Consider the following 9,134-nt stretch of genomic DNA (forward strand, 5'->3'; position numbering starts at 1 on the left):
GGGCCTACAAGGAGCTAACGTCAGTTAGTGACCAGGAGGTCCACGGGTGGCGTGTGCAGAGCAAATAGTCACACGCGTGCTCCCATAGGTTTCAATGGGTGCGTAAAAAGTACAAAGTTACTGCAAAAGGAATCTTCCGGATGACCTAGGAACTTAAGATTTGGAACACAGGCACTAGAGATGTATTACTACACATGGGCACCGGAGTACCAGCTTTACCTCACCCACAGGAAGCGGGTGCATAGGCCTCAAAGTGCGTCGGGTTTCTTCTATCTGTTCCGTTGAGCCTGGGACAAAGATGCTGCAGGCGGTCGGTCGGGAAGAGATGCAGTGGATCCAAGAGTGGATCGGAGATGTTGAAGACCTGTAAGCAGAGGGGACAGTGTTCACAGTCACTAGCCAGTGACCAGCGTGGCACCAGGTGGGTACCAGGCGATGTCGGGTGCAAACAGGTGATGAGGGGTAGCTTGTCTCCGCAGCCACGTGGTCCCTGAAGGTCGACGACGTCCAGGAGTCGGCTCACGAGCTGTCCCACGCAGGCTCTCGCTGTCGGCGGTGTCGGCGACTTGATCGAAGCAAACAAGCCTTGGCAAAAGCAATTGTAGGAGGATTCAGAAATCAGCTGTTGGTTCTGACCAGCAAGGTCAGAGGGATTGCTCCTTTGGAGGGGAGCAAGGGCCAGTCTGGAGCAACCAGACCAGCGGTGTTTGTCGTAGATTTCGTCGCCAAGATGGCCACTAGCCAGCGGGCCAGCAACCGGTTAGGCGCGTCGAGTGGCAAAATGCAGAAGGGCCCCACGCAGATCGTGGAGATGCTGGAGGGCTCACCTTTGGAGCAGATGCTGCTCGAGGGTTGGGCTTCTCAGGACCCAAAGCACAACTTGGAGGGAGCCTCGGTTGTTGCACTGGTCAGCTTGTCGTAGTCGTTCCAAGATGGCTGGCTCCACGTGTCTCGGTGCCTCCACGGGTCTCCTCTTTTCAGGGACTGTGGATCGGGCGGTGAGAGGTCTGGAGGTCCAGGTCTTGTCAGTCTCTGGGCTCGGGCTCCGGCGGGAGGCGGCGGCAAAGCAGACGGTGATTCGCTGGATGGTGCTTGCGTTAGCAAGGTGGTCACTCCCTGACCACAGGGGAGATTTTCTTCAGTCTTCTGTGCAGCAGAATGTCGAAGTTCCCGTCTTCTTCTTAGTTTCAAGTTGATTCCAGGATGTCTGAAGTCTTAGGACACAGCTCCTACCTTTATTCGGATTCTAGGGGCCGGACTACCTGCTAGGTCCCTCCCTAAGGGTGGGACCAGGAAGGGGGGTGGTTACACCCCCAATCCTTTGTCCAGCTCGCCCCAGGCCCGGGACTGGTGTGCCCCAGGACCGGTTTGAACTGGCATATGCACCGAGGCTCCTTGTGAGCCACAGGCATGTCTGGTTTCTTTCAAGCCCTACCTGACCAATACACAAAATCCTGTCTGGGGTGGTGCATGCACCTCCCCTGGCAGGAAACCCTTTGTCCACACCTCCCAAGCTGGAAGGACTCCCAGCAGCAGGAGGGCAGACTTGTGTCTGTGGTGGCAGCATCCATTTTGTGGAGCTGAGGCTATGTCTGATTTTACCCGGGTTTCAGGTACTGTACATGTCGTGTCCCTCTAGAAGGGTGGAATGCTAACCCCGTCGCCAGAATTGGCGAGGGGTTAGTATTCCAATTCGTATGACACCTTACTCGACATGTTTTGATAAAGCCAAACCAAAGATAGCATTTAACCGCGAGGTTCATAATGCACTTAAGAGTATATGGTATGACGATATCTGGAAACAGTAGAAGGAAGTTGTTCCGACCACTGCAGACAGGCTCAGCTCATGCCAGAGCACCATCTCACATGGAACCAAGCACTCTGCCTTCAGGATTGTTAAGGCCTGCCATAGGAGTGACTTATAGGTTACCAGGTGTCCCATTTAAGGTTAGGTATAGGTATACTACACCTAAGTAAGAGGTGATTACACCAACTTACCCCAGCTGAGTGATCAGCCAGTTGTGTCAGATTGTTAGGCCAAGCCTGGGGTGGCATAATACATGCTGCAGCCCCTGGCAGGCCTTGGGTACACCAATGCCCTGGGTACCTAGTGTACACTGGTACAGGGGCTGACAGGGTGATCCACTTCCAATTGGTTATGCACCTAGGGTGCATAGTTTTAATTTAGTAGAGAGAACAGCAGGCTGGGGGTCTGATTGGCAGGCCCACAGCCTCAATATGTCAAAAACCAGTGAAGCAAAAAGCCAAAATTTGGGGTGACCATAGGATAGCAGACCCTACTCTCCTACACAACCCCCCCCCAAACGCTGGGACATTAAACTAGCCTTGACCAGTCTCGTCTTCATGTCCTAAGTGGAAGTACCTGGAGAGACCATCTGCATTCCCATGGTCAGTACCTGGCCGGTGCTCCACTGTAAAGTCCATCCCCTGTAGGGAAATGGACCACCTAAGCAGTTTGGGGTTTTCACCCTTCATCTGATTTAGCCACAAGAGGGGCTTATGGTCGGTCTGAATCTTGAAGTGAGTGCCAAACAAGTATGGCCTCAGCTTCTTCAGGGCCCACACCACAGCAAAGGCCTCCCTCTCAATAGCTGACCAATTCTTCTCTCTGGGGGTCAACCTTCTGCTAATAAAAGCAATGGGTTGGTCTTGACCATCTACATTAAGTTGTGACAGCACAGCTCCCACACCCAACTCAGAAGCATCTGTTTGGACAATAAACTCTTTGGAGTAGTCAGGACTTTTCAGGATAGGTGCAGAGCACATGGCCTCCTTCAGGTCATCAAATGCCTTTTGACAGCTTACTGTCCACTGAACCTTTTTGGGCATCTTCTTGGATGTCAGATCATTAAGAGGAGTCACAATGGACCCATAGTTCTTAACAAACTTCCTGTAATACCCAGTCAAGCCCAAGAAAGCTCGAACTTGAGTCTGGGTGGTTGGAGGGGACCAATCCTTGATGGACTGTATCTTACTCTCCAGTGGTTGAACTTGGCCCCCACCTACAAGGTGGCCCAAATACACAACCTTACTCTGCCCTATCTGGCACTTAGTAGCCTTGATAGTGAGGCCTGCCCTTTGCAGAGCCTCAAGAGCCTTCTTCAGGTGGATCAGGTGATCCTCCCAGGTGGAACTAAAGACAGCAATGTCATCAAGATATGCTGCGCAAAAGTCATCCAACCCAGTAAGGACTTGGTTCACCAGCCTTTGGAAGGTGGCAGGTGCATTCTTCAGACCAAAGGGCATCACCACAAACTGATAATGCCCACCTGGGGTTGAGAATGCTGTTTTGGCCTTAGACTCCTCAGCTAACCTGATTTGCCAATAGCCAGCTGTCAAGTCAAATGTGCTCAAAAACTTTGCAGAAGCTAGTTTGTCTATGAGCTCATCTGCCCTTGGAATAGGGTGTGCATCTGTCCTGGTGACAGCATTGAGTCCTCTGTAGTCCACACAGAACCTCATCTCTCTCTTGCCATCTTTGGTGTGAGGTTTGGGGACCAGAACCACTGGGCTAGCCCAGGGGCTCTCTGAGGGTTCAATGACACCTAATTCCAGCATTTTATGTACCTCAGCCTTTATACAGTCCCTGACGTGGTCAGGTTGTCTGTAAAGTTTGTTCTTTACAGGCAGACTGTCACCAGTGTCCACAACATGGGTACACCAGTCAGTTTGACTAGGTATCAAGGAAAACATATGTGAAAATGATTGTAGAACCTGTCTACATTCAGTCTGCTGATGGGCAGTGAGGTTGCCTCCAAGGGTCACTCCTTCAACTGAGCCATCTTCAGGGTTCTGAGACAACAGGTCTGGGAGAGGGTCACTCTCTTCCTCCTGTCCCTCATCTGTAGCCATGAGCAAGCCCATGTCTGCCCTGTCAACATATGCTTTAAGCCTGTTAACATGGAGTACCCTGTGGGGACTCCTGGGAGTTCCTAGGTCGACCAAGTAGGTGACCTCTCCCTTCTTTTCCAGGATTGTATGGGGTCCAGACCATTTGTCTTGGAGTGCTGCTGGGGCCACTGGCTCCAACACCCATACCTTCTGTCCTGGCTGATACTCAACCAAGACAGCCTTTTGGTCATGCCAAGCTTTCTGTAAGGCCTGGCTTGCCTCAAGGTTTTTAGATGCCTTCTCCATATACTCAGCCATCCTGGAGCGGAGACCAAGTACATAGTCCACTATGTCTAGCTTAGGCTTTTTGAGAGGTAACTCCCATCCTTCCTTCACCAAACACAGTGGGCCTCTCACAGGGTGCCCAAACAACAATTCAAAGGGGCTGTAGCCAACTCCTTTTTGTGGGACCTCTCTGTAAGCAAACAGAAGGCAGGGTAGAAGGATATCCCATCTTCGCCTGAGCTTTTCAGGTAATCCTTTGATCATACCCTTTAGGGTCTTGTTGAATCTCTCAACAAGCCCATTGCATTGTGGGTGATAAGGGGTGGTGAACTTGTAGTTGACACCACATTCCTTCCACATAGCTGTCAAGTATCCTGACATAAAGTTGGTACCTCTGTCAGATACTACCTCCTTAGGAAACCCCACTCTGGAGAATACTCCCAGCAGGGCCCTGGCCACAACAGGTGCTGTAGTGGTCCTAAGGGGAATTGCCTCTGGATACCTGGTGGCATGATCCACTACCACCAGTATAAATCTGTGCCCAGATGCAGTGGGAGGATCCATGGGACCCACTATGTCTATTCCCACTCTTTCAAAGGGAACCCCCACCACAGGTAGTGGTATCAGGGGGGCCTTTGTTGTGCCACCTGATTTGCCACTGGCTTGGCAGGTAACACAGGAGCGACAAAACTCCTTTGTATCTTCATTCATATGAGGCCAGTGAAAGTGAGGGACAAGTCTGTCCCAGGTCTTGTTCTGGCCTAGGTGTCCTGCTAAAGGAATATCATGGGCCAAGGTAAGAAGGAAGCCCCTAAATTGCAGAGGTATGACCAACCTCCTGGTTGCACCAGGCTTGGGGTCTCTAGCCTCTGAATAAAGGAGCCCTTCATCCCAATACACTTTATGGGTACCTTGAGCATTCCCAGCAGCCTCAGCAGCAGCCAGCTGTCTGAGGGGTTCAAGAGAGGGACAGGATAACTGAGCCTGCCTCAAGTCAGCCCTTGAAGGTCCCCCTGTCCCCAGAAACTCAACCTGATCAGGTTCAAGCTCTTCAGGGACAGTTCCTTCAGGGTCCTCTAGATCAGCTTCCTGGGAAGGCTGATCATCACTCTGAGGCAGGGGGGAAGGCACAGCCTTGACCCTCCTGTTCTTCTTCTTGGTAGGTGCTTGGTCCATTGTTCCAGGATCCAAGACCTGTGGTTCAGTGAGGCACTTTTTGGCCTGTGACCTGGTCACAGCAAGGACATGTGATGATATACCTAACATCTCTGCATGAGTCCTGTACTCCACTTCTGACCATAGAGAACTCTCTAGGTCATTGCCCAACAAACATTCTACTGGGAGGTCTGCACTAACCACAACCCTTTTGAGGCCAGTTACCCCTCCCCATGAGAAGTTAACAACTGCCACACTGTGTGAAGTAGTGGCATTGCTGGCATTGGTCACCAGGTAGTTCTCACCTGGTATGTACTGTCCAGGGTCCACAAAGCCTGGTGTCACCATAGTGACACTGGCACATGTGTCCCTGTAGGCTTGAGCCACTTTGTCATTAATTAAAGGAGTCTGTCTGTACTTGCCCAGGTTACTGGGGCTCACAGTCAGGGACAAATCAATGTCCCCATCACAGATCAAGACTGCCTGTGTAAGGGTTCTGTCTAAGTCAGAATCTCCTTCAGTTCCCATAGTGATTCCCACTACACCCTTTGTCTGGGGACCAACACTGCTAACAGTAGTACTGGGAGCAGGTGCCTTAGGGGCAACAGTGTTGGGGGCTCCACCCTTTTTGCAATCACTAGTCCAGTGAGTTGTATTTTTACAATGATTGCACCAGGGTTTCTTCTGACCTTCTTTCTTCTTCTTGGACTGTTGGGACCCACCCTCCTTAGCAGTAGTTTGGGGCCCTGTTGAAGACTTCTGGTCTTTAGGTTTCTGATCTCCACCCTTTTGGTCTGTTTTCTTCTGATCACCCCCTTGGCCCTGGTTCTGGTTCTTTTGCTTAACCCTGGTTCTGACCCATTTGTCTGCCTTCTTTCCCAATTCTTGGGGAGAGGTCAGATCAGAGTCAACCAAGTGTTGATGCAGTTGCTGGTTTTGACAGTTATTTAAAATCTGTTCTCTCATCATCAAATTATACAATCCTGTAAAATCAGATACCTTACTTCCCAGCAACCAACCCTCCAAAGCCTTAGTGGCACATTCAATGTATTCAGACCAGTCCTGAGTCTGTGTCTTTTGGGTGTCTCTGAACATTAACCTGTACTGCTCAGTGGTTAAGCCTAACCCATCAACTAGAACACTCTTCAGGACTCTGTAGTTTCTGACATCCTCTTCTCTAACAGTGAGGAGTCTGTCTCTGCCTCTTCCTTCAAAGGAGAGCCAGAGGATTGCTGCCCACTGATCTTCAGGAACCTGCTGTACTTTGCAGGCTCTCTCAAGAGCAGTTATCCACTTGTGGATGTCATCCCCACTTTTGTAGGGGGGCACAACCTTAGACAGGTTTCTATTGTCGAAAACCCTATCTTTGTCCTTAGGGACAATGCTGCCACCAGTGGGTATAGACCCACTCTCTTTATGCTGTCTAGCCTTGCTAAGTTTCTCTTCCATCAGGGCTACTTCTAGCTCCTGCTTCCTGATCCTCAGCTGAGCCTCTTGCATCTTGGCCTCATGTTCCCTCCTCTGAGGGGTGGTCATCCTTCTCCTGGAGTGACCTTGAGAGCCTCTAGAGCCATGGGAAGCATTGGAGTCACCTGAGCGATTCCTTTGCCTTCCAAGCCCTGTGTTAAGTCCACTGGGGAGATCCAGTGGGTTGAACCCACTGTCAGTCCCCAATAGCCTTGGTTTAGCTGGGCCAAGTATAATACTTGGCACTGGGCTAGTTCTCCCTTCATCCTCACTACTGTCAGTATCCTTTTCACTCTCTTCCTCTGTGGTAGGCATCCCATCTAAGGGGTGACTATTGGGAAGGGGTACTTCAGTGGCATCTTCAGAAGGGGGGCCTCCTGTTCCTGTCCCTAAGGGGGCTAACTGGGAAGCTTTCTTGAGTGCTCTCTGATTCTCATCATTCTGTAAGAGCTCTCTGAGCTCAGCAGAGTTTGGGTTCTTGGGCTGTTTAAGGCCTCTAAGAGTTGCCAAATGCCTGAGCTCATTCTGATTAAGGGTAGCAAAGCTGGATGGTGCCCTCTGGGGGTCACTCTCAACAGAGATGGGTACAGTGGACCCCTCTGCCCCGGCCATTGCTCTTAAGTGTGGGTGGATGTGTTGCAATCTACCTACACTTGGGTTTACCTACTAAACCTATCTAGTAGTTGTAGTCAGGGTGTGCTACTCCCTTTGCTCTACAACAACTAAGTTCAGTAGAACTTAAGTATATCTAATCTTGTTTTATATGTACCTACAGGTACCTATGTGATCTTTCAATTGGTAACCAAGAGATTACAATGGTAAAACACAGCAAGCTCAAATCCCACCGCTGCCACCAATGTGAGAAGTTGGCCTGGTATATGCTGTTCACTAGTTCTAGTGACCACCCTGTACCATGCCAAGCAACCCTTATGGTGTGGTTGTAAGTCAACCTTTTCGGACTAGCTGCCCTAGTGGTAGCGTAGGCTAAGCAGTCTTTGAGGCTAAACTCGTGATGCGTGTTAAGCCAGCTGTTTTACCAAATGCAACCCCCTTTTATACCAATGAAAGGACACCACACAGATATATATTCAAAATATATATGTATTTATTTCTCAAAGTAACCCCTAGTCTCTTTATGAGCACAGGAGCACAAATCGTCAAACAAGATTATCACAGAATACACAGAAGTTGCACTTTATATGGATAGGCCCTGGTGGCCACTCAAACCATATACTAAAATAGTGGTATAAGTACCACGAACAGAAAAGGGAAAAGGCCTAGGGCCTCTAGAATCGCTGGGCCTACAAGGAGCTAACGTCAGTTAGTGACCAGGAGGTCCACGGGTGGCGTGTGCAGAGCAAATAGTCACACGCGTGCTCCCATAGGTTTCAATGGGTGCGTAAAAAGTACAAAGTTACTGCAAAAGGAATCTTCCGGATGACCTAGGAACTTAAGATTTGGAACACAGGCACTAGAGATGTATTACTACACATGGGCACCGGAGTACCAGCTTTACCTCACCCACAGGAAGCGGGTGCATAGGCCTCAAAGTGCGTCGGGTTTCTTCTATCTGTTCCGTTGAGCCTGGGACAAAGATGCTGCAGGCGGTCGGTCGGGAAGAGATGCAGTGGATCCAAGAGTGGATCGGAGATGTTGAAGACCTGTAAGCAGAGGGGACAGTGTTCACAGTCACTAGCCAGTGACCAGCGTGGCACCAGGTGGGTACCAGGCGATGTCGGGTGCAAACAGGTGATGAGGGGTAGCTTGTCTCCGCAGCCACGTGGTCCCTGAAGGTCGACGACGTCCAGGAGTCGGCTCACGAGCTGTCCCACGCAGGCTCTCGCTGTCGGCGGTGTCGGCGACTTGATCGAAGCAAACAAGCCTTGGCAAAAGCAATTGTAGGAGGATTCAGAAATCAGCTGTTGGTTCTGACCAGCAAGGTCAGAGGGATTGCTCCTTTGGAGGGGAGCAAGGGCCAGTCTGGAGCAACCAGACCAGCGGTGTTTGTCGTAGATTTCGTCGCCAAGATGGCCACTAGCCAGCGGGCCAGCAACCGGTTAGGCGCGTCGAGTGGCAAAATGCAGAAGGGCCCCACGCAGATCGTGGAGATGCTGGAGGGCTCACCTTTGGTGCAGATGCTGCTCGAGGGTTGGGCTTCTCAGGACCCAAAGCACAACTTGGAGGGAGCCTCGGTTGTTGCACTGGTCAGCTTGTCGTAGTCGTTCCAAGATGGCTGGCTCCACGTGTCTCGGTGCCTCCACGGGTCTCCTCTTTTCAGGGACTGTGGATCGGGCGGTGAGAGGTCTGGAGGTCCAGGTCTTGTCAGTCTCTGGGCTCGGGCTCCGGCGGGAGGCGGCGGCAAAGCAGACGGTGAT

At 51.0% G+C, this 9,134-nt stretch overlaps 1 protein-coding gene across 1 annotated transcript in view; it reads right to left on the reverse strand.

Annotated features, from left to right (window-relative positions):
- LOC146871737 (uncharacterized) overlaps window positions 1-8,017 on the reverse strand; it is a 900,755-nt gene extending 892,738 nt beyond the window's left edge. Inside the window, exon 1 of the mRNA XM_085647997.1 lies at window positions 7,665-8,017. The gene's annotated coding sequence lies outside the window, so the exon portion shown is untranslated. The remainder of the gene's footprint in view (window positions 1-7,664) is intronic.
- Between the last annotated feature and the right edge of the window lie 1,117 nt (window positions 8,018-9,134).

Source organism: Triturus cristatus, chromosome 1_1 (assembly GCF_964204655.1).
Source record: "Triturus cristatus chromosome 1_1, aTriCri1.1, whole genome shotgun sequence".
NCBI classification, from domain to species: Eukaryota; Metazoa; Chordata; class Amphibia; order Caudata; family Salamandridae; genus Triturus; species Triturus cristatus.